The sequence below is a fragment of the Cuculus canorus genome, chromosome 4 (assembly GCF_017976375.1).
Source record: "Cuculus canorus isolate bCucCan1 chromosome 4, bCucCan1.pri, whole genome shotgun sequence".
In the NCBI taxonomy this organism is placed as follows: Eukaryota; Metazoa; Chordata; class Aves; order Cuculiformes; family Cuculidae; genus Cuculus; species Cuculus canorus.
The window spans coordinates 40,264,037-40,289,719 of record NC_071404.1 but is presented as its reverse complement, the minus strand read 5'-3'; the positions used below and the strand labels follow the sequence as shown (position 1 = coordinate 40,289,719).

Sequence of the window (25,683 nt, the reverse complement as noted above, 5' to 3'; positions counted from 1 at the left end):
GCTATGTGGAGAACTTGGAAGTCCTCGTGGACAACAGGCTAACCATGAGCCAGTAAGGTGCCCTCATGGCCAATGCCAAAGATATCCTGGGGTGCATCAAGAAAAGTGTGGCCAGCAGGTTGAGAGAGGTTATCCTCCCCCTCTACTCTGCCCTAGTGAGTCCACATCTGGAGTACTGTGTCTACTGCTAGACTCCCTCGTTCCAGAAAGACAAGGAACCATTGGAGAGAGTCCAGTGGAAACTACAAAGGGCTAGGGGACTGGAGCCTCTCTCTTATGAGAAAAGGTTGAAAGACCTGTGTCTGTTTAGCCTGGAGAAGAGGAGACTGAGAGGGGATCTTGTCAATGCTTACAAATAACTGAAGGGCAGGTGCCGGGGGGATGGGGCCAGACTCTTTTCAGTGGTGCCCTGCCACAGAACAAGGGACAATGGGCACAAACAGGAGCACAGGAACTTCTACCTGAACATGAGGAAAATGTTGTTTACTTTGAGGGTAACAGAGCCCTGGAACAGGCTGCTCAGGGAGGTTGTGGAGTCTCCTCTGGAGATATTTAAAACCTGGCTGGACACGTTCCTGTGGAGCAGGTGACATGTTTTAGCAGGGAGGGTTGAACTTGGTGATCTCCAGAAGTCTCTTCCAACACCTACTGTTCTGTGATTCTGCGATTCTGTGATTTTGTGAGCTTGTGGAAAAATTAATTCCAGGTATTTGGGCTAAGAGGTGCTGAGTGAACCTCTGTGGCTAGCCCAACAGTTGTTTTATGTGAACACAAGCTGCTTATGGACTTTTATTTTGCCAACTTAAAGGCACAAGGGTACGGATTGGTTGAGAGGCTGATTAACTACCTGCGGTATACAGTTAGCATGAAATTAATATTAGTAGATTCCAAAAATCCCAGCCACACACCTGAATATGCCAGGAATAATGTTTCTCATCCTTTAAAATGGAATTGCATGTTTAAACTTGTTCTGAATTGTGCCCATTAATTTATATGTGCAATTCTTATTTTATTGCTGCCACAGGTTAATTTAGAATTCAAATATTGAATTTAAACACCATCTAAAGTGGTCAGCTTAAGAGATGCAACTATTCAGTTTAATGCTATGCTTCTACTTACGTGGAAGCAGCTCTTGAAATTGCCACTCATTTGTAATACCTCTGCCTTTTGTTATGTCTTTAAATATTAAAACTGTAAGCATTTTATTTCACCAATATTTTTAAATATTTTACCCTAATTGAAGAGGTTTGCTTACATATTTCATAATAAAGGCACACTCTGGAAATAAATTCAGAGGTTGAAGGTTTAAAAACAAGCAGGCAAATCACAAAGACTGCAAAGGAACAGTATTGAAATTCTTTTAAAACGTTATTAGAGGTGAGTTCAGATTACCTGCTTTCTGGGATGAGTGGGATTCAGAAGCTTGTTTTAAAAAACAAATGCTGCTTTCTCCAGTATTTTTATGCCTACCATTTTTATTTAGATGAGAAGCATGAAATAATTATCTTGTATTTAATTTAGTATAAGGCATCTTTAGGCAAGGATTTAAATGAGATGTTCTTAATGACTAGATGCATGATTTAGTTCTCAGTACTTAATCAGGCTGATCTCCCCTTTCAAGACCCATGTCACTACCAAGTTACGTGATGATACTATTTCCTGAAAAGCTGAATGCCTTTTGGAGGTAATGGAGGACCTTAATGAATGTGTTGGAGTCTCAGTTAAGTTTTAGAGAAGGCAAGCCATGGCTTTGTGCACTTTTACTGTAACTACAAACCTTAGCAAAATATTACTACAATTAGGCTAATATAGTCCATATTTATTTAGTATCACATATTAACTGAAGGTAATCTCGTCAATCACTGTAGTTACTGAGACTACTTAAATAACGCACTCATAATACTTTGTATATGCATAAAGGCACATTTGCAGGATTGGAAGAAGTCATGTTATCTATAAAAATAAAGATTTTACTTCTATTCAGAAAGTATACGGTAACTCCCTAATCATAACCCATTGTGATGACAAATAAACATGGATTATCTTCTGCAACCCATACAAGAAATTCTAGGTAATGAGCCCCTGACAGCTGAAGAGCTCACCTGCAGTGGAAGACACTGATTTGGGAAAGACAGACAGCTCTCAGAAATGTAAAAGTTCCAGGTATTAGTTTGAAAGAAGTGTAACAGAAACTTACTTACTACTTTTGCAGTTCAAAGTTAATTCAAAGTAATACTTGAATTATTTTCCTGTTAACGGTTTTGTCAAGACTCGGAGATTTCTCTGTGAAGTCACCATTATTTTTGAGAGAAATCTTGTAGTGTTCTTACCAAGAACAGGAAATGTTCTATGGTATGAATCGAAACTTTTTTTCATTTTGTCTGGCAGCAAAAAATGATTATTGCCCAGAAATTTTGGCTAAAAATTGTACCATTGTATAATTAAGTATTTTCAGACACAAAATAAGACTAATTAGTCACATAAGGTTGATTGGTCATGACATAATTGATATAAAACTTGTTCATTATGTTAAAGTTTCAAGAACACTTACAGCTTATGCTGGGTGAGATAATAGGATTTGATTGCATTGATTCTAGAAGTAAAATGCTGAGAGAAAGGAGATAGTGAAATTCGTTACTCCTGTCCTGATTTTCATAACTTAGGGCATAACCTAAGACAAAGAAGAAAGGGGCAGAAACTAAATGGGAGTAGCTTTTCATCACATTATTTATTTGGCCTATGAATTGATGTGAGACTGAAGAAAATGCTAAATACCATTCTATGTGTTGATTTTTTTCTTGAACTCGGACACATTTTTTTTTTTTCTCTTTAACAGTATTTTCAGGCCATGCAATTTCCCTTTTAACAATAATCCATAAAATTAATGTCAGGAACTTCAACAGGAACATAGGCAGTAACCAGCTTTGTATTTTCATCACTTAAGTATTTTGTGTGAACATCAAGGACTTTGGAAAGACTGAGGAGAAGCACTGTTAGTGATTTTAATCATGAACACCATTAGTGAACATCTGACATACCATGGAGACGTGACATTGTTATTTGAATTTTTGATTCATCCAATATATATAAAAAAGAACTTGGTTTTTGTATGAAGACAGTCAACCTTTGCTATTACTATTTATTGAAGTATACTATTGCATAACACAATTATTAACCACCTACAGTTGAATTCAATTCTAAATTTTTATTTTATGCATATTTTTCTATTCCTTTCATTTAGTAGTTTAAGTTTGGTTTTGTTTCTTTTGGGGGGAGGTACAACAGGAAATATTGAAGCTTTGAAAGCCATAATATTTTTTACTGTTTGTTATGAATAACTGCATAGTCTTGCTTTTTTATCCACATCCCATGCAAAAATTACTCTCATTATTATAAATTTGTACCTCAGTTACTGAACAAAACAAAGGCTGCCAACAGCATGTTTTACAGGATATGGTTATCAATTTATATAAAACGCTTTCTAAAATAAATTAGAATGCACTGTTCTATAATTTAAGTGTTCTTCTGTGTTGTTACTCAGGAAACTGTTAATAAAAAAAGGGGGGAAAAATAATTTTACTCATACCTGCGGGAAAATCTAGAATAGTGGTCATTCATATTAAATTTATATCAACTTTATGAGGTTTTTGTCATCTTGACACATTTATGGCGCTGTTAAATTTTTGCTGCCTGGGGGATATAATGTACTTGAAGTGACCCCACTTATTAAATCCGGACCATGCAAGTAACATTGATGACATGTCATTCAAGAATAAAAGAGAGCCCAGGCTTCGAGTCTTCTCTAGTTCTAGAGGAAGGACATATCTGACAGAGAAATGGGCAGGAAAAAGGGTATTATGATCTATATCAGAAGACATTTGGAAAGGGAAAGAATGTGAAATATGTATGCATTTAATCATGTATCTCACAAGACTTCTCCAACAATTGTTTATGGGTGATAAAACAGGATATGAGTCATGCTGTGATATACCCTCCATTGTCCTGACATTAAACCTAAGTGGACAAACAGATATACAGGATTTGTTATACAATTTGAATTTCCATGTTAATATACTCTATAGAATTACTTATTTTCTATATGGATATGCAAGTAAGCATACGTTGTATTGAGGCCTTATATTATCACTGCGTCGTGACCATTGCCTCAGAACTCCCATGATCATCAAGTTGAATCAAACCCAGTTTACCAATAATCTGTGGAGAAAATAGGCAAATTTTTAAGACTAAATTAGTTATGTTGGAACCAGATCTAATAACCAAAGAAGGTTTTAATTTCACTTTAGTATTCTAAGTGAAGAAATTCAATGACAAATGAAAATGTATCTGAGAGTCAATTGAAGTTTTGTCTGTTGGAGCTAAAGAATTCACCTCTTAAACTTTCCACTTTTATCATGGTCATTTCTGTTGTTAATGCATAGAAGGTCTCACAAATGATTTCTTATGCAAAAGCATGCTATATAACATAGGCAATAGGTAACTCTGTTTCTGGAGTATCCCTATAGGTCACGGCCTTTAAATCTTTAAGAGGTAACTACGTTTGGTATCAATACTGGCTGGGGGATGAAGAGATTGAGAGTAGCCCTGTGCAGAGGGACCTGGGGATCCTCGTGGATGAGAAGCTCACTAGGAGGCAGCTATGTGTGCTCACAGCTCAGAAGGTCAATCGCATCATGGGCTGCATCAGAAGTGTGTGACAAGCAGGTCAAGAGAGGTGATTCTGCTCTTCTACTCTGCTCTGGTGAGGTCATATCTGGATTACTGGATCCAGTCCTGGAGTCCTCAGCACAGGATGGACATGGACCTGTTGGAACAGGTCCAGAGGAGAGTCAAAAAAATGACCAAAGGCCTGGAACAGCTCCCCTATGAAGAGAGGCTTAGAGAGTTTGGGTTGTTCAGCTTGGAGAAGAGAAGACTCCAAGGAAAACTTATTGTGGCCTTTCAGTACTTAGAAAGCGTTTATAAAAAAGGTGGGGAAAAACTTTTTAACAGGGCCTGTAGCAAGAGGACAAGGGGTAATGATTATAAACTGAAAAAAGAGAAGTCTAGACTAGATATTAGTAAGAATTTTTTTTTGCTGGGGGTGGTGACACACTGGAACAGGTTACCCAGAGAGGTGGTAGATTCCTCATCCCTGGAAACATTCAAGGTGAGGTTGGACAGGGCTGTGAGCAACCTGATCTAGTTGAAGATGTCACTGCTCACTGCAGTGGAATGGAACTAGGTGACCTATGAAAGTTCCTTCCAACCCAAACTATTCTATGATTCTACGAGTTTATGATTCTACGATTCTACGATTCTATGATTAGTAAATATTTCAGAGCCAAGTATGTCTTCACGAGTCCAACTTGTGACATTTAAAAAAATTCTGAATGGCTATCTGTAAAGTAGCTGCAAGGTTTTGTCACAAGAGTAAATTTTTTCATGCTAAACAGGCAAGAGACAGGAAACTTACACAAATCTAGTTTAATCCACAAATATTCTTAATAGATCATAAATTATAGCATCCAGAATTTTTCATCAGATATGAATTAATGAGTGAAGCTGAAAACAATAGAATCAATATTATGACATCAAAGACACATATCCACTAATGTGCCATATATTACATATAGCACTGAATTTTAGGGTTTTTTTCTGTCAATTATGTAGTGATATTAAAACCTTAGAAAATTACTGGCTTATAAAATCAGTAGCTACATTATTTATTAATACCATACCTGCAATATAATTCAGCTAGTTTTATTTTCATTCTGTTAGTGGGTTTTCTTGATTGCTCTTTGAAAATATCTGTTACAATTTCATCTGCAACAGTTTCCCTCTATAACTTTGAGCCTAGTTTATGAGGACAATATAAGAATATTTGATTAAATTTTAAAAATCCATTTATTTCCACAACTAGAAATAGAATATATATCAAAACTGTTTTCTACATATGCATCCCTGAGCTTAGGAAAAGAAGGCCTTCATTACAAAGACTTCTCTATTGATTTTTTTCAGACTAATCATAGAATTTCCAGAATTATTCTTCTCTGGTCCACATCTGTCTCATGTGGGTCTGGAATGAAGGTAGAGGTAGCACAGACTGTTGCAAATTTATTTTGAAAATCCCACCAGAATCATATTCCTATTATAGCGTATTAACACACTGTGTAGTAATGTAGACAGAGAACTTACTCAGTACTTATGACTTACCCTAATTAAAAATACCCACTATATTTAATATTCCATTTCTGACAAGGTATACAGATGTTAGTATCAAACATTTTAGAATATAAGAGAAATAATTTGAATTTTACTTGCTTAGTAATACCTGTTGGGGAAAAATACTTCCAGCTATTGTGGGACAGGTCAGTCAGGCTTAGAATATGGCAGCATGAATGCAATTCTCTCATGTACAATAAGCATCCCCACTTGCTGTCTTCTGTTATCTTAGCACACTAACATTTCTCTTCACATACAGGTCCAGCACAAAGTGGATCTCGATATTATAAAGAGGACCTCAATTAAATAAAAAAATAAGTATTCATGACATAAGATGACTGTTTCCTTTTATTGGTTATTCATTCCATGCCTTCTTGCATTCATCAACACATATTTTTTGCCACTAAATGGGCTTAGTTACAGTCTTATTATTGTACTTTTTGTTATATCTAACAACACAAAAAATCTGCTTAGTAGAAATAATGTATCTAAAATAAAAATGCAGACCACTGAAGAAAACTAAACCACCGGCATTTTAAGGCATGTACATCATACAGAGGAATGTGAGATATGCTACCTTTAAGACATATTACTAGCTTACTAAGGATTACTGTTACAGCAATATGCAAAAGTATTTTATTTACTGCAATAGATGTATCTGAAAGAGACTTTTATGCTCTGTGGGCAAGAGGTTTCTTTTATAGTCCATTATTAGGCAAAAATAACTTTTATGTTTAGACTCATCTAGAGGAGCAGTTGCTTTCCAGCTATTGACTCTGTACCTGAATTAGAAAATATAATTGGAATTTGAGATTGGAATTTTAGCGTATGGGATGACTACGTTAGCATGCCAAAAAATTCTTATGAGATATTGAAAAATGACTGTTCTGAAAACTTGAGAAACTTTTTCTATGACCTGAAATTTTGACAAGTATATCAATAAGACCTTCTAGTTCCAAGACTCATACAGGCTTCAAGCTATAAGTAAAATTATCTATTAGTTATTTCAATTTTTTCCAGTCTGTGTGCCTGCTATTTGTCAAAAGCCAGTCAGACAAGATGAGCCTTCTCACTAAGGTAGATAAAGTGTTTCATTACATTTTCCATTATCATAGAAATAGAGAGAAATCATTCTGAACTAAAAACTATGTCAAAATATATAAAACAAATATAAATTGCAGAAGTTGATATATTTAGCTCATTCATCCTGCTTGGGTCTGGTTTTAAAGCCAATGCTTTTGTTTATTAAATAAGCTGTTCTGTCAGGGTACTATTCACGTGCAGGATATTTTATTTCAGCTACTCACCTGTCTTTTTGTTCATTTTGTTACCCAAGGGAAATAGGTACTGAGCTATTTGAATTGGGAAATTGCCTCTTCAGGAAAAAGAAGGAAAGCTGCAGATGCATCAGCTTTTACAACACTGTCTTGGTATCAGTGACAAACACCATAGTAAATAAGTTACTGTAGTGGACTTTTCAAAAGTTAAGCAAAGGAGTGCCATGACTATTTTCAGTGAAATTATTCCAGTTTATACATAAAACAGACTTTTATCACTTGAATATTGCAGAATCAACAAATAAACAGTAAAGGTTACTGGAAAAAAAACCCTACATCATTGTTTACCGTATAAATGTCAATAAGAGTGCACACTAAAGTAAGAAGGTTCAAAATTATATATTTCTAACTTACTTTCTGCATGGTGTTGAACTATGCGTGGTGAGAAAATAATGTTTTTAATGGCAATATGAAATGAGCCTGTTACTGTCCTGTAGTAGTTAACTTCTAGTGGAGGGCAAGAGACTATACCTAATAGAATTGTGTGAAATTTGAGAGAGACAGCCCCATTTTTGTGCATTTGAAGATGCATATATAAAAGCCTTGTAAAATATATTTCTATATTTCAAAAACTCCATTCAGCAACATAGCAAAGCCATGTTTTTAACCGCAAAACACTTCTGCAAAAAACTACTAAAAGTATGCCTAAGGAGCACTGCCAAATTAGAGTCAGTACTTGCCATCTTAAGAAGGGAAAGAGCTGTACTGAGTGTGAAATGGAACCGAAGAAATACAAGCAGTGATATTCCTCCTTTTTTTGCTTGGTTTTAAGAAAAAAACCCACTTATTTTAGAATAGCATTGACTCCAAGGTAAATGGAGATAACATAAGTACAACCACAGTATTACCTCAAAATTTCTACAGTCCATTACAGGTCATTCATTCTGGTGAATGAACAACAAAACCAAAGTCATATAAGTGGTATTTTTATTTTCTTCTGCAGAATTAACGCCAAGGAGCGTAATTTTACTAAGTGCCTGCTGGAACCAGTAACTAATGACAAGCCTTTGAGCGTTCAGTGTCAGTTTTGGATGCACAGCACCTTGCTGAATGTCTTTGCAAATTCATTTTCTATCTAATTCTGAGATTTTTTCATATTTAGGTACATCATCTTGTTCTTAAAGTGGAGTGATATGATTCTGGAGCAACTGGGTAGATCAATATACTCAGAGTACATCAGATTTAAATATTGATCCAATTCCCAAGCAAGTAAAAGGAAAACTTTCTTGGAACTTCTTCACCAGCGAAGACCAGACATAGCATCTCAGTGGGGAATGAAGTTCAGGCCAGAGGTGCTATTTTGTTATCTAGCTATATAACATTCATGCTTTTAGTTGGAGAAATGTGTTAATCCATGGGTCTGTGGATGTATAGACAGAAAAAAAATCTCTTAAGATTTCATTTTGAAAAGAAAAGGAAAAGAACATGAAGATGCTTTTGTACTTTTCCCAAGCAACAATACTGTTGTATGATTTTTCAACCTGGTCTGTCACATTTACAATACTTCTAAATGTATGCTATATAGTGAAGTGACCATAAGGTGCTTCTCATGTACCATTTGAAATTCAAAGAAAGATCACTTTTACCACACTACTCAAAGATCTGCATGTATATAAAGACATGTTTCATCTACAACAGACATAATAAATTATAAACACACAAAAGCAAAAAAAAAAAAAAAAGAAAGATACAGAAATAAGGGATTGGGGGAAAGAAAATCTTTATCTCGCTCATTATATCTTGTTCTCACTTTTTCATGCAAACATATTATTTTGAAGGATTCTGTCCAAAAAAAACCCCCCACAAGACACTAAATGCAATTCAAAGAAATTCTGGTTAATACCATGAATAAGTGGAAATTAATTTTTCCCAGACATATTCTAGGTTGCACTTTGTTCCAGTAAATTTCAAATGGCAAGTCTGTCTGTTACACTTCCAATATTAAACCAAAGGTTTCTAACTTTTAAAAATATTTATTTGTCATGCTTTAATTAATGGTTAAACTCTACACTGTCCCTCACCGTGAACAATCACTGTTCCAATTTCCTGAAAGAGGGAGGGACTTGTCTGTTCTCTTCATCCCTGATGGAAGGAGAACAGACTATAGGCTAGATAAATGTGAACTTGGGTCTTGATTCTGTCTTGGCTACTGAAATATTCCTCTGGTTCCAATTTGTAAGGTCAAACTTGAAATTCAGATCTTGCATGCAAGACACCTCTTTCCAGGCAGCATGCTGCCTAAAGATACTTCTGCAACTACAATACAGGAAGCACAAATTGTACTATTTCTCCAGTTCTTTATTTTCTTGGCTCTGAACCTTGGGCAATAATGCAAGCTGGTGGCCACTAGTCCATATACTTCTGGAATACACGAAGGGGCTTCAGGACGTATAAGAAGTAACTGCATTTAAAAGTTTCATGGAAATCTATAGAGACATCCAGTGACGTATGGCAAAATTTGTTAGATCCCTTTGGGAATTCCAGCAACACTGACCACTGACAGTCTAGTGTGTTATAAAAGTTATGATTCATTATATGAAATTTCACGGTGGGATTTGCTTGGTATGGTGGATTCAGCAACAGTATGATTATTTAAAACCTGAAGAAACAATATAGAATAGAAAACAAGTGAGTAAACAGGTGAGCATCCTGACCTCAAAATATTTAATTACAAGTAAAAGATGATTACTTCATGGTGTGCTGAGGTAAGATGATAACCTACCTCATCTGAAGTTGTACATCAAGGTCAGAGGCTTTCTATTCTGTCAGAAACATACAAAACACCTCCAGTCCTTCCTTTATGGTAAAAAACTAGTGATAAATGCTGGAGGGAAAAGTCAGACTGTAACAACTGAAAAGTGGCTGCATGAGGTCAGCCCAAGACAGATTTTCTAGCCAAGATCCTGAAATCCCAAGCATACTTCTTCCAGCCCACAATAATTTGTGCCTCAGGCACTCATTAGGCTGTGTTCTTTTCTCAACTTTTTGAAAATCCTTACATTCTTCAGTTGTGAGGTTTTCTAACCCACATAAGATTTTAGTATCCATAACATCTTACAGCAAAATGTTCCACAGATTAATTAAAGATGTGACTATGTAGTTTAAAAAACAAACATACAAAAAACAACAAACCCACCACATTTGTTTTCTATCTGAATTCTTCTTGAATTTTAGTTTAATTCTTGTTCCATACTTCTGATAATTTTTCTTTTCCTCTTACCTTTCTTACCTTTTTTTGTAACATACAAATGCCTATCTTTTTCCTATCAACTGTCTCTTTCCCAGACTGAATATTCTACCATCTTAAGTCATACCAGTTGCTTTACTCTGGACTTTTCTGAATTTGTCCATAAACTTACTGAGTTGTAATCTGACTGCAATATTCAAGACATCAGTGCATCATGCATTTCCATGACAGCATGACATTTTCTATTTTGTTCTTTCCCTTATTGTTTCTTGCAATTATATATTTTCACTGCTTTGAGCTGATGCAGTAAAAATCCTAAACACCACTCCTGAGAAAGCACGGAGTCCATTTTTTTCCCCCTGAAATTGTTCACAGTTCTCTCCTGTCATAGTTATCCTGAATAACCTTGTGTAGTGAAACCATTCTCCACCTTCCAGACAAGTCGTGAATATATTGAACAAAGAAGGTATTAGTACAGATCCTGAAGCATTCTCTGCGTAAAGGTGCTCATCTTTTTTTATGTTTTTTTTTTTCTTTTTTTGGTCTTGAATTCATTCCTGCGGAATCTTCTCTTTTAATCTAGAGCTGGAAAAGGAACTGTCTCGAATACCTCGGAAACAGACAATTGGGTTTTCCTTTGCCACATGCTATTTCATAATTACATGTTTCATAGTCAAGAGATCTGGATGTTCTGTTTTCCTGATGAACCCCAAAGAAATCCTGTGCTGAGACAAACAGAGGAGAAATATTTTCATCTTGATCATGACTGTTGCCAATGAAAATCTACAGAGTAAAACTAACGAAGGTTTAGTTAGCCTTAAATTAACGTAGAGTCATAGCATCATCTTTTATTTCTGAGATGTTCAGCCATTTGCAAAGCATGTAGCCGTACAGCCTATATGTGGTTGCTTGAATTGTCCTTTTACAATTTTACTTAGGATTCCAGCCAGGAAGTAACAAGTGGTGCACATTTGCCCTTAGTCAGTATATATCATAAGATATGCCAGAATGCTGACAAAAATGATGTGTGTTCTACTTAATGCATTAGTTTTTGTGCTTGAAAGTAAAAAGATTTATTGATAAAATTATCTTGCCAGCATTTAAAGTTGAATTTCTTCTCATTCATTCATTCTGTTCTTTGCACATTCTTAATATTTGCAACTCAAAGGCTGCACCCACAGTTTGCCCTCATTTCACACCACGTTCAATCCAATGTGTAGTGGACTGAATCCAGCATGTGAAAAATACAAGTAGTATTGTCTTTCTTAGGAATTTAATACCTGTGACTATATGCTACACTCTTTAAGGATGGTTGGGGCGATATATTTTTAACACCACTAAGAAAACAAGTTCTTTGTTCTTGGTCAGGTTTAAAGTGACTTTTTTTTTGAGTACTGATTTACAGTACTCTGAAAACCACTATCCCAATAGCAATTACTTTTGATTATTATGTATATGCATGTTTTAATAAGAACTGCCTTTTGAAATCAGCTCCTCCTTACACCTAATCTTATGTTTTAATAAGAAATGTGTTATGAAATCAGCTCCTCCTTACACCTAATCTAGGAATAAAGAAATAATGCCAAGTTTATGATATCTTAGTGTGTTGCCATGGAAGTGATATTAGCAATATTAGAAATTGAGCACTGTAGGCTGTGTAACTGCAGAATGTAATAGAAACTGAAAGTGTAGATGCAGTAGAAGCAGCTTTCATTTCAATACTAGTATCCTCAATTCTTTGGAAGACCATCAGAGAAAAGAAGACAGTATAACAGAGGAAAGTAAGTATATTTAGATATTACCTTTTATTTTGGTGAGGATGTCTAGAATATGAGAGCATTAGCTTCTTAATTGTCAAATAAAATGTTTTGCAAACAATAGTTTAAAGGTTAAAAACACTGTACATGAATTAATACTCTCATTAAGAAAACAGAAATGAAGGTTTGGTTTTACTGTTAGCTGTTGTGGTCTTAGGCTTATTTTTCTTTCCTATTATTTTTTTCGTTTGTTTCTTTTCATTCTATTCTGCAATAAGAAACAGACCAAGCAGGTGGTAGCAACATATTTCTGTTCCTTTTTAGCTGCGATTATTTCCAGTGACAGCTAAGGATGCCTGACTCTGTCTTGGATCCTTGTATATTAAGCCTGTTGATATTGAGTGGTTGTTGAATAGCTCTGTAATATGTATTTGTGTGCAATTTAAAGTACAAGATGATCAGTTGAAGTTTGTTACAATGTTCTTAGATGCATGGAAAGATGAAAGACTGAAAATGGATCAATAAAGTCATTACTAGATGGAAAATGCTATGAAAACATATCGGTGATGTACGATTAAACCAAAGAACGAAAATCATATACATCTACTGGTTCCAGCTTTTGACAGGAAACATGAGCCTTTAGGCATAAATGACTGTGAACAGCAAAATGCAGCTGCTGCCTTCATTTGAATAGCCTAAGGAAGACAGGAAAGCAATCGAAACATGCCCTAGCAATAAGCAATCATTTCATAGCTTTAGCTGACTCAAAAAGTGATAGCAAGTTAGACCCTGAAGAGTACTAGACAGTATTCTGTGATGTTGTCTTGCCAATCCCTTTGGATGAGATATATTGAATAAAAGAATATTAATGAGAAAATGGATGTTCCATAGGGAATTAAGCAGCTGCAGAACCCACAGTCTCTGCATGAAACACCACATACGTTCCAGTTTTTGCAGCTGCCCTTCCGCCTCTCTTCAGCTGCTGAAACTCTCATCCTTCCCTCCCTCTTCCAGATCCAAATGAACACTCCCCAACAGCAGCTCTTAACTGTTTGTATGTTCTGCAACTGGATGCAGTCCTAATAAAATCTGTTCTGAAGTGCACTGTTTTACATCTATTGCATCTTTTCTTTTTTTTATATTCTTTTACCAAGAACTTAGAAAGTGAGAACATGATGCTTACCCTAAGAATATGCTGGAGCTGTAGAGCTGTGCACAGTAACTGTCACAAATAAATTTCTGTTGTGAGTGTAATTTAGGTACAACAGTGGAAGAAGGAAAGAGATTCCAGACAAGATACAAACTAGATTTAGTGTATCATCATAGTCTAATGCAAAGCCATTTTTCTAAGAGGCATGAAGGTAATAAGAGGACAGGACTTGAAACAATAAGACCGTATTAGCAAAACACTGCCCCACTAAAAGCCCATTTTTATTTTCCTTCGGGTACTGAGGCAAGCTTGATCAGCAAGAGGTTGAAGATCTGTCCCAGTGTATTTTGCCACCATGCCCACAGCTATCTCTAATCTTACTGACGTTGAATAAAGCATTTTTGGGGCACATGAATGTAAAATATAAAAATAAATCATCTATATTTCCAGAGGAGCATATTTTGTTGACTTAGCTCCAGATTTTCCTCCATTTCTTTTCATTCACCATCTTCCCTTTTATTGCATTCCATAATTGCGAGAAACAAATGAAATCCAAAAATTCTGTAGAGAAAAACAAGTTAAGCACTCCCAGCTGTTTGCAGCAGCATGAGCTACTGCTCCATTAATTCCGACATAGATGTGCACAGGCCTCAAGCACAGCCCTGCCCCAGCAACTGCTTCTGTGAAGAAAAAGAATTTAAGTTGCTCATTCAAAGTGCAACACTGTTGTATAGCTTTGCTTATGTGAGAAAAACGAGCTGCATTAACAAGTGAAATTTAAACCATGCCTGTGTCACCATTTAAATGTTTGCTGTTTCCTACAAATGAGTTCTCTATGAAGGTGAAATATAAAAATAACTCCCTGTAGCAGAAGTAGCTAAAGTTACATCAAAGGTATTGTAAGCACTTGTGTTGCCCAATGAAAAATAAATAAATAATTATCTCCGAGTCTTCTTAAAAGGAATGTTTGTCAGTCACATGGCACTGTTTCTATTTTTTTCCTTAACAGATCATTTAATGACTTTTTCTGCTTAAAATTTGGTGAAACAATGTGGCCAGTAACTATATCTGGTAATGTGTCATACTCAGATATCATAATTAAGAAGCTTTTTAGGTGCATTTAAAGCCTCATAAAAATATAGGAAATACACTATTTCTAATTGCTTTGGATTCATTTAAGCTGAATTGAACTCTGGTCTATAAAATAAGCCTCATTTCTAATCACGTAATTGTCCTTATGATCTTCTGCACTATGTATCTATGTCAATTTAAATAACACCTTAATTCATTTTTTGACTGAAAAGCGTAAAGGTATGAAATGGTTTTGTTTGATTTGTTTTTAAAAGAAAGCAAAAGCCTACTGTTTATTTACGTTATTCCACTCTGTTGTTTGTCAGTATCTAAGTTAAAACGGTTCCATTCCTTTAGCTGCAGTGAGAAAAATTCATCTAGTGTTTACAAGGGGATTTCATACTGATAGTGGTATTTGGCTTGTTTTCACTGTACAATTAACTGGATACTTTATTTGGATTCTAATTCACCCCAACCTTATACACACAAAGGAGCTAGATTTTATTTTGCTCGGTTATTTAAACAGAACTACAGGCAAGTGTCTAAGCATTGCCTTCCAGCTGAAACGGTGAGGATTTGGGATGTCAATAAGCAGAGGATAGTCATTCAGTGTTAGGACAGGTGTCAAACTTGGCTGTCAGTCACCTGTATACACTGTGCAGAGAGAACCAAAAGTTCATCATGAAAGTCAGCATAACAAAACATCAGAGCTTTTCAATTTGCAAAATCAAGTAAAAGTGAGGCTAGGAGATAGTGAACACAGTATTGGTTTGGGACTAAATAAACCTCCTTATATGGGATTATTACTAAAGAGCATTTTGTACTGTTCTTATCATTTAAAACCTTACAAAACTTACCATACATAAAATTTAAATCCCAGGTTTGCTCAGTGTATGGACAATTTCTGTACAGTGGAGGAATTCATGTCATTAGTATTTACCTGAAGATACAAGCCTTAGTAAATGTGCCCTGCTAAATTAACAGGTAACATGTAGTTTGGGGAGAAATACAAAATAATGCCAGAGAACTATGATTGCTAATATCTCTTAATAAAAGAACATTTTAGAGTAAAATATCAAAACTGTTGAGTTTAACTAAAGTCAGTGACAGAAATACCTCTTCTCCCAAGTGACAGGGAACAGGACAAGGGGGAATGGCCTCAAGCTCCGCCAGGGGAGGTTCAGCCTGGATATCAGAAATAATTCTCCACAGAAAGAGTCATTGGGCACTGGAACAGGCTGCCCAGGGAGGGGGTCAAGTCACCTTCCCTGGAGGTGTTCAAGGAATGGGTTGATGAAGTGCTTAGGGACATGTTTTAAGGGAGTGTTAGGAACGGTTGGACTCGATGATCCAGTGGGTCCTTTCCAACCCGGTGATTCTATGATTCTATGAAAATGAAGCACATTCCTGCTTATATCTTCTTTTATAAGTGATGTAACTTAGACTGTAAATGTTATGGGTTAAAGAAAATCTATCAAAATTGGACCTACAGAATGATAACACTAAGGTCAGGATGTAGTAATTATGCAGTTTATCTGACAGTTGATTGTTTTGTAGAGAGAGTCACGGTAAGTATCTACTACTTACTGTGTGCATTAACCAAATGCTTTGGGGATAACTGGTCTGAAAAAGAAAAAAGTCTTGAAAGAACAAGGACTAAATTTCCAGAAAACGTATTGTAGGTGACATAACCTATGGTGCTTTGTGAGACTCCTTATTGGAATACATAAATTGCAAAGTAAATTTTCACTATATGTCTATCTAAACGTTCATGCAGCAAAAAGCAAGTGCATGTTTACAGTGAATGCTTTAAGTACATTTACAAAACAAATAAACAGACAAACCCAACACCCTTCCTTCCACCGTAGCTCGATTGTTACTTCTTTACAGGCTGTGGACTAGCTAGAAAAAGACTAAAGGGGAGATTTGCAGAAATACCTTTGCATACCCATATGATGTAACGCAAGCACAATAAAAGTGTGGAAATCATTGTGTTTCTTCACTGGATGAAAAATATTCAGAAAATATATAATCTATTGCTCAAAAATGTTTAAAACATTTGTTTTTATAACACTAGCCCTTTGAATCCTGGATAGAAAAATATAATCCCAGTGACAGGCCTCTACCTCACTTGCTTTTAATTTAAACTAGTTTACACTGTGGAAAAATCATAGAATAAGTCTGGCTGTGATGCAGATGAAACGTAGTGAAATAAATCTCTATACAATCGATGCAGTTGTCAGACAAACCACGCTGTGGAATTGCTCTGATGGGAAACAGAGTAGTTTACTTTAACTCCCATATTAATAATTTTTTCACTTAATTTCTTCACAATCACTGACATATTTCTCAAACTGAGAAGTGTTGGCAACCAATAATCCAAGGGAAAAGAAAAAAATCAATCCCATATTAATTCAAAAACACTGTGGCTAGAAGTTAGTGCCCAACACTGTGAATCTGTAAACTGATGCAAAAATTTGTCTCCTCTCAATTTAACATGAACTTTATTGTAGTTTGAGCTTAATCTTGATTTTCATGGCAGTTGTACAGCTGACTACATATGACCTTGATTTGATTTTGGTGAACTCATGAAATTCCATATCTGTAGACTGGATGGCATTTTTCTGCTTCAAATGGATGATGTAAGACTTAATTAATTGGTATTTTTTGCTTATAAGAAGCATGAGGGTCTTCTAACAACAAAGCCTATAAATAGGCAAAGCAGGAATATTATTGTTGTTGTTATTAATGTTATTAGTTTAGCTCTGAGTATTGTCATTATACTGCGGATTATACTTTAGTAAATCAAAGCATCTTTCATTTAAATTATTGCTTGTATATTTGACAATTTTTATATATTTTTATACACATGCAATGGGTTTATACATTTGATACAAACTATCTAATAATTGCTCAGAATATTAAAACTGTTGATTGCTTGAACAATGTTTATACCAAAATATTTTGTTCAAATAAAATTGAAGAGGTCAAGTTTATTCTATCATATCCTAGGTTAAAAGATACTGAGTATGAGTTAACACATCATTGCATGAAAATATCGATGTTATAATATTTTAACAGTTTAAAGTTGGTCTACTATTTGATTTTCTCATGTGAATTAGATTACACCACCACAATGTTTTGAAAATACTTTATCATTCCAAAATAAAGTTCCATTTTTAAGATTACGTGTGTTCCAAAATGCATACATCCTATAAAACCAAAATGTTCTATAATAGCTGTACTGAATCATAATTGGATTTTAGTTAGTATAGATTGCTCAATATAGCAATCTACACTGACTTTTTGTCCTATAACCCCAGAGGACAGCTTCCTCTTCCATTTGTCTTACCCTGAAACTCCTTTTTGCTACTTTTCTTTCTTCTAGCAACATGAATAAAGTCAGCCAAGGAAGTCTGTGCATTTCTCAGTTCCCCAGTAGACCAGTATTTGTGATGTACATCAAACAGCGAGCAGGATGTTATGGTATATATGTTGGGTCATACATCACCTAATTGGTTGTCGTTATTACGTGTCTATCATATATCCTCACCATATTACACTGAGGTCTCTGCACCACACAGTTGACCGCGTCTCCATCCCAGGTATAAACTGCTTCCTTTGTTCAAGACTTCGAAAAGAAACTTTCCTGGGATTCTGCATGCACATGTGATACATTTGTACAAAAATGATAGTCTAGCATCTTCCTTCTCCCTCTCTCTTTCACCCCCACACTACAGCAGACTTTATGAGCTCCCCTTTGATAGTGGCACTTGTCTTCAGGCACCCAAAGACAAATCTGGGAACAATTACGTATATTTTTTTAAAAAATTGTTCACAGGCTTAAATGCTCTTACAACCAAACAGCATCAAGGTCATCATTTCAGTGTTAAGGATAATACTTTTGTATTAATTCAAACCCTTTTGGTTCAATACTGAAGTTATAATGGGGGGTCTGTTTGAAAACAGGTTTCTCCATTTTTTTTTGTCCACTAGTAGCATCTGCTTGTAGTTTTATGCAGGGACCCATTAACTCTGTACCTATCAGTTCAAGCTGGTTTGAAGCTATTTATTAGTATGATAGCTATTTAAATCTGAGAACATAGAATTCTTTTCATTTCTGTTGACTTTTTCAGTGGTTAGTTGGTGGCATGTTTTTTGTGTTTTAAATTGTGATTTCTTCTCTGCTACCTAATGTTCTCCTACAGACTTCATAACTTACTGCATTAATTTAATTAAAGATTTAACTGAGTTTTGAGGCTATTTGCTAGTTATAGGAATCTTTTAAGGTGAGTTCACGTAAAAGTTGTATTTATCATGAACAGATATCTTTTTATCAATCTAGAGGAAAACATGGAGTTATCTAGGTTAATTTGTGGGGGATTGACCTTGGGTTAAGTAAGAAACTCATATTCATTATATTTAGGAAAGGTAATAAATTGATTGGAAGACTTAGACTCTATCATTTATCTTACATCGTGACTTTAACGGTTATACTATAATTCTTATAAAAAAAAATGTCACTTTGGAGTTTAAATCTATTTTTATCACCTAGAACATCTCATCTGTCAATATTTGATTAGAGGTCCTCAGTGCCTGAGACAGCTTTTCTGTCTGACAGATAATCTGAAGCTCTAAGACCATCGATTGAAGCTTCATCGCTAAGAAGAAAAAAGTCAAAATAAAAAAAAATAAAGCTAGGAGATAATTTTTTATTACAATTCAACCTGTGACTTCTGCCTTAAGCTCAATAGAAAGGCTGAATCTTCTTGTCTTATCACTGCAAAGACAGACTACTCCAGTATTGATTTAGACACAGAAGTTCAAATAAGTTCCAGCTTGATTATTTCTTCGTAACATCTCATCTAAGTTTAAGGAAAACTATCCTTTTTTTTTTTAAAGTTTTCCATCTCACTTTTTCTCCTTTTAGTTTTCAGTGCAGCAGAACATGTCACCAATCTAACACAGGCATTTGATATGGATGTCCACAGTGCTACACAGACTACAAGAAAGCTTCAGTTCAAGAACGGAGGTAATTATTTCATTAAAATACAGTAGCTGTCCTGAAGATGCAAAAGAGGCTAAAATACCAGTCTAAGATACATGTAAAGTCTGAAACAGAGAAATTGGTTGTTGTTGGAGACCCTGCTGCAGCAACAACTGCTTGTCTAAACCGTTCATAAATAAGTCTTTTGAGAAAAAAAAATAAGTGTATTTCTTAGTACCTTTAAGGAAAAATGGTGCATATAATGATTAGAAACACTCAGTTTAGTTCACAAATTTGTATTTGAGAGTAAGTAGCACAAGTATATTTTCCCCACAACACAATTCTGAGTGCCAAAAATTCAGGCATTTATTTAGATGTGTACCATAAATACAAGGGTAGATTTCTACCTTTAGTTATACAGTACTTTTTCTTTATGTAAATACATAGCTTACATGTATTGCTTACCTCTCCTAGAAGGATAACTTCTGAGCTCTTCCTTCTACTGGTATATTTGGATGCTGGATAATGTGAACTTGGAGCCTAACAGGCAGAAATGTGTGGGCTGACTATACAAATTTATTGTTCATCTTTTATATTTTTATATTCATATCTATTGTGTTGAAGTCTGACAGTATTCTAGGTTTGAAGTTAGATTTTATGTCAGACAGAGAAATGTTGGTGAAAAGTTAAAAGGAAGGTGAAACTTTGCTATGTCTAGGAATATTTAATATAGACATGTAAAGAGCTAAGCTTTTTGTCTGAAGGTATTGCTATTAACCAAAATAATCAGGGGCAGGATCAGGTACCTGAGACTGCAGACATCTAAAGATGTAGGGTCAAACTTAATCAACCCAAACATACTTGAAAACAAGAAATGCAATCCTCAAAATTTTGCCAGAAACATTTTACAAAGAACTCGGCTCTCTTAACGTTCATGTTAACAGTTAAGATTTTGAGTATATTGTGTACATAGCTGGAAGCCAACACAGGACTCAAAGGGGACATTCTTGAATTTTGCTGTAAGGTTAGAACAGTATGGGGACTCTTAGTGATAAATATCCAATCAAATGTACATCAGAGATACTAACAATTATTGGATAATTCATATCTAATTAAGATCTCCTTTGAGTTTCTGAGCTAATGACATGATTAATTTTTACTTGCAGCTTTGTCAATTATGTATTTTCCTCTTATAATTCTGGTTTTGAAATAAAAACACAGTATGAGCAGAGTAGTGACTTGCATGCATCACAGAAACATTATCATCTGCTTTGACTGGAGTGTTTCTTAACCATTCTTGTAAAATGCAATATTTTATCTATTTCAAGTAATCTGAGATTTCCTCCCTGATTTAAGTTTAGATCAATCTGCTATGTCAAAAGCCTTGTAAAATAATTAAAAGTTTAGATTTGTTGACAAGAAAGGGCAAGAGTTGTTGATTTTAACAAAACTTCATATCGAGCCTGGAGATTTTTGAAGCTTGAAGACCAAAGTAGTGAGCAAGAGAAATGATCCTGCTCAGACTCCTGGAGTTCGAAAGGCTGTGAGATGAAAAGTAGCAGGTAACTTTACAATTAACTTAGCAATATTGAGTGACAAAATAACATTTAATGGCAGTGTGTACTTCCCAGCTCCCTGAAGAGAAGGATCTTGGTTTGCATGACAGCAATTATGAGTTAGCAGAAAGAGAAGGTAAAAGCAATGGAAGACACCTCTTCCTTTTGAAGTGAAGGAAGGCTGTTTATAGTGACAGATATGCACAAAACTTTATCTGAGCCAAGGTTTAAAAGATGAGCAGAATGACTGCAGAGGAAAAAAAAACATATTTAATTCACTTTCATTACTGCAGGAATGAAAGCGACGTTTTAAGTGACATATTGAATCTGCTGCACATTTAATTTCTAATAACCATAGCAATAAACAGTATTAGTTAAGGAAGTAATAAAGACAACAAAATTCCCATGCTTGCACCAGTCATTTATACTACATTAAAATACAGGTGAGTAAGCAGCAGTTAAATAAAGATCAAAGATCTTCCCACTATTATGCTCTGGAGAGCAGATAGAAAAATAAGTCATTTCTCTTTCTATAAATTAGAAAATCCTGTCCTAGAAGAGAGTTAGATTGGACTATGTTTTTCTGTCTTTTCATTTGTTCAGTCATACAAGAGTTGTGAACTTCATTAAGGAAATAACATCTACATCATTAATCATTCAATCGATCTTCACATTATATAAATGCCTTGGTACTTTTTTATTATTTGCTTTTCCTTAAGAGATTCAAAGGGCTCAAATTGGATTGGATCAGGAGACTAACTTGTGAATTTTTTTTGCTTTTCTCTACCTCCATTTCTGTTGTATCAATATATTCTAACTCCAGAATTTCTTGCATCTATCTTTGCTTTACCATGGCAAACAATCTTGTTTATTATTTGTTTCAAAAATAGTTATTTTTGTATTGCTGTGTAAGATGAGAAGGTGACATACTGTCATGTATTGTCATTCATTGAGATTAAGGTCAAAATATCATTCAGTTTGGTTGACAAACTGAACTACCCATGACCTGTTTCCAGACTATTTATCATTACAAATAGCTCAATGACAAGAGTAGCTTAAAGCAAAACTCCTGCTGACTTATCTTGCAGATTCTACTATTCAGTATGTCTGCATGTCAGGATCATAGGTCAGAAATCAAGTGATCACTAATTACACGTCCATATTTAGTATCCGTCCATGAAAACTCTATTTTAAATAGCTCGGTCATTAGAACCTAAGAATTCAGTATCTAAGGAAAGTATACGATTTATTTCTGTGGGCTTTTATTCAACTGCTACAATTCTCAGAATTTCTGTGGTGCCAGTATAATCCTAGGTTTATTCTAAGGAAGCTGATGTTGGGGAAGGAAGACTACCAGTAAAATACCTGCTGGCCTCAGTCTGAAGCATTCTTAGTACAAATGAAATTTATCAGTTACAGTAAATCTTTATTTTCTGATCACATGAAGATTGCATTTTTAAAAGCAGAAAGGTAGACTTCTACAGGCATGGGTAGCCCATGCTTCCTTGAAGAACATTCCCTGATACATTTTAGCTACCTGCTTTGAAAGCACCGAATTTCTATATCTTTCAAATTAATATTTGATGAGAATCAATCAGCAATAAGAATTTCCTTTAATGTTAGGGAACAACACACTTTCCCTAAATTGTTTTTGCTAAAATCAAGGTAACAAAGATTAAAGTAGTCTTGAGTGGGAAAATTCAGCCTTAATGGCTCTATTCTGTCAAAATTATCTATAATTTAAACCATTGCTTCAAAAAAAATAATAATCAATCTAACAGAAATTAGAAAAGAAAGGCTTTTTTACCTCTTCTCTTTCAGCAAAATACTACTACTATTGTACTCTGAAACACCCAAAGCTAGCTGGAAACCTTTCATTGATTGCAAATAGGCTTCGAAAAAAGCCCATCATGAAGCAGCAAAATAAGTTTTGCAAAATAATTTTTACAAAATTTTTCAAAAGAACAGACATTTTATTTTTTTTCAGGATAAAGCTAGACATTTGTAATCAGAAATTTTGTATCAGAAAGAGTGTGGCCAGCAGGACTAGGGAACAGATTGTCCCTCTGTACTCAGTCCTCCTGAGGCTGAACACTGTGATCAGTGTTGGGCCCCTTATTACAAGAAAAACATTGAGCTCCTCGAGCATGACAAGACCACTCAAGCAATATTTGTATTGTGTTCTGAGGTGTGTAGATAAATATTCTGTCAGTTTGGAGAAAAGACTATATTTTCAGCAAGTGCTATTTTTGTGCCAGTGAGATGCAGATCATTCCATAAAAATTTTATTGCGTTCATCAGTCCTTAGTTGCTATTATAACAAATGTTAAGTTTCTATTCTCAAAACTATTTTAAAGACAATGTGAGCAGCACCTTTCTCAACACATGCTACTGCAAATTCAAGAAGTTGATGGTAACATTTTTACATTTGAAAGTAACACAACTGTAGTTCTAATTTTGATTAAAAGATGAAAAAAGGTGTACATTAGGACTACATCAATGACTAGTATTTTTATTCATGAGCTTTATTGTTTTCTTTGACTTCTCTCTATTCTGTTTGACAGCTCAGTAAACCTTCTTTCTGTTTCATCATCAAAATCCACCCTTTCCTCCTATCTGTTCATATACTAGTGGACAATTTGAAAAGTTGTCTTCTCCCACACTTGCCTCTTTCTTTTCCACTCTGTATTTTTTGCCTTCTCATCTCTTCGAATCGAATTCAAGCCCTTTGCCAGTTGTTTGTTGTTTGTTTTCTAATAAAGGGTCTCACCTCACATGTCTAAACTAATATCAGCCTCTTTGCCTTCTCTTCCTTCACGTTACTCCTTTGTTTTTCATAGCTACCAGTCTTGCTTCCTGTGTAATGAGTAGTCATTCTATTATATTCTCTTATTACAAAGTCTTTCTAAAAATACTTGCTTCAAGAAAACCTTACTCCTCCTGTTTCTAAAACTTCCAGTTCTTATAGTTCTGCAGCAAAGATCTCTGAAAGCATGCACAGGATAATATTTCTTATTAGCAGCGATATTGATCAGTTAGCATGCTAAAATGAAGAGTAAGTGATGTGACAGAAGACTGACTGAACTGGTAGTACGGGTTCAGATTCTCTGACCCTGTTTTGGTTGTTTTCCCTGACCCGGTACATTAGTTTTACAGCTTCAGCTGTTTTAGATATAATGATTTACAAAACACAGAACATCAGCTGCCAAAAAAATGCCAGAGAGAAATGACTAATGTCCCTTTTTAACAAGGAGGCTTTCTTTAGGTTTTTTGTTTTCTTTTTTTTCCTTTTACTTTACCCTTTCAGGCATGAATTATTCTGTAGTATATTAAATCAGTATGCTGTTGGTCTCTAGATTTTCATCGGTAATGAAGACTAAGAGTAAATAGCCCTAATCTGAAACAAAGCCTAGATGTTCCTTCCTATCAGAAAAGATATTAAAGGAAAGAAGAGTAATCTAATAAATGAAATCGCTCCCATCTTCACCCTTGAAAAGTCTAGTCTTAGATATGATGCACCCTGCAAAGCATCAGTATTCATGCCATAGTAAACTGAATTAATAGTACTGAAGAATTATTTCATAGTATTGATTTGGGGTTTTTTTCTACTGCAGTCTTTCTAAAAAAAAGAAAATGAAACTTTGTGAACTTTCTACAATGAATTATTTTCTTTTTATAGTATTTAACTTCACCAGGCAATCATTATGCATGTCATTTCTGATGGATGAAATATCCCTGCAGCAGCTGTACAACAATATAATTAAATGCACTTCCTACTTCTGATGGATAAATTACTGGAAATATTTATATGGTGGAACAACTGCACTAGCCATCATTACTTTGTCTGGTATATTGCACTAGAGAGCCTCATTCTTATATATATATAACATAAATTGTGGAGAGGGAAATTAGAATCAGGATGAAATAACTGATAGGATTCTTTTTAGTTTTGACAATGGAAATTTCTTGAGGAGTAATAGTAAAATGCTGTTTAGGTGTTAAAAGGTCTTTTCTTATTTTGCTTGAAAGGATCTTAATCTATTAAAAATAGAATTTGCAAGTTGTATTTTAGAGTTTGTCATAATTTTAGATTTTTCCTTTCTTGTAAATTGTTAATATTGCTGTTAGTTTTAACCTTGAAAATTCAATTACACGTCTGTTGTAGAACAAACACCAAAACTTCCAGCTGAAACATTTTTGTGGGTTTCCTTCACATTTAAACTGCATTCTCTAAGAATTTTACTCCACTATTCTCCACAGGATCACTCAGTCCCACCTAGTCTCTTTTCTTTCATGGTCCATGGTCTTATATGAAGCCCAGCAATAGTTCATTAAGTGGGGAGACTCTATGACCAAATTGGACACGTTACCAACCTAAATCTTAGAGACAAAGAGGGAACAGGAAACATCTGGGGT

General features: G+C 35.0%; 1 long non-coding RNA gene across 1 annotated transcript in view; it reads left to right on the top strand.

Annotated features, from left to right (window-relative positions):
- The first annotated feature begins 12,394 nt into the window (after positions 1-12,394).
- Positions 12,395-25,683, top strand: part of LOC128852086 (uncharacterized) — a 35,607-nt gene continuing 22,318 nt past the window's right edge. The window contains exons 1-2 of the long non-coding RNA XR_008449719.1: positions 12,395-12,527; positions 19,655-19,756. This is a non-coding gene — a long non-coding RNA (uncharacterized LOC128852086). The remainder of the gene's footprint in view (positions 12,528-19,654; positions 19,757-25,683) is intronic.